Source organism: Physeter macrocephalus, chromosome 17, assembly GCF_002837175.3.
Source record: "Physeter macrocephalus isolate SW-GA chromosome 17, ASM283717v5, whole genome shotgun sequence".
Lineage (NCBI taxonomy): Eukaryota > Metazoa > Chordata > Mammalia > Artiodactyla > Physeteridae > Physeter > Physeter macrocephalus.
The window spans coordinates 4,960,201-4,960,851 of NC_041230.1; positions in this window are offsets into that span (position 1 = coordinate 4,960,201).

Below are 651 nucleotides of genomic sequence, written 5' to 3' on the forward strand. Positions count from 1 at the left end.
TTTGGGGATGGGTGGGGGTGGGGCGGGGGGGTGGGCTAGGGAATAAAAGTAAGGCGCTTTTAAAGACAAAGAGAGGTTTGCATTACAAAGGATTTTAATTGGAGTTGGAGGCAGAAGCTAGTCTCCGCCGGAACAGGACTGAGTGCTAAGGCTATCACTACAGGGAAGTAATACTCCATTAGTGTGACAAGTTGCAGGTGTTCTTGCAGAATCCTTGGAATATTTGCAGGTTGGCCCAGATCAAAAGTTCATGGTTTCACAAGATGGGGAAGTGCAGGAGGTCCACTAATTAATAGCCTCCCAGCTCCATGTTAAAAATCCCTTGACAGGGGACTTCCCTGGTGGCGCAGTGGTTAAGAATCCGCCTGCCAATGCAGGGGACGCGGGTTCGAGCGCTGGTCCGAGAAGATCCCACATGCCGCTGAGCAACTAAGCCCATGCGCCACAACTACTGAGCCTGCGCTCTAGAGCCCGCGAGCCACAACTACTGAAGCCCACGTGCCACAACTACTGAAGCCCGCGCACCTAGAGCCCGCGCTCCACAAGAGAAGCCACCGTAATGAGAAGCCCGCGCACCACAGTGAAGAGTAGCCCCCGCTCGCCGCAACTAGAGAAAGCCCGCGCGCAGCAACGAAGACCCAATGCAGCCAT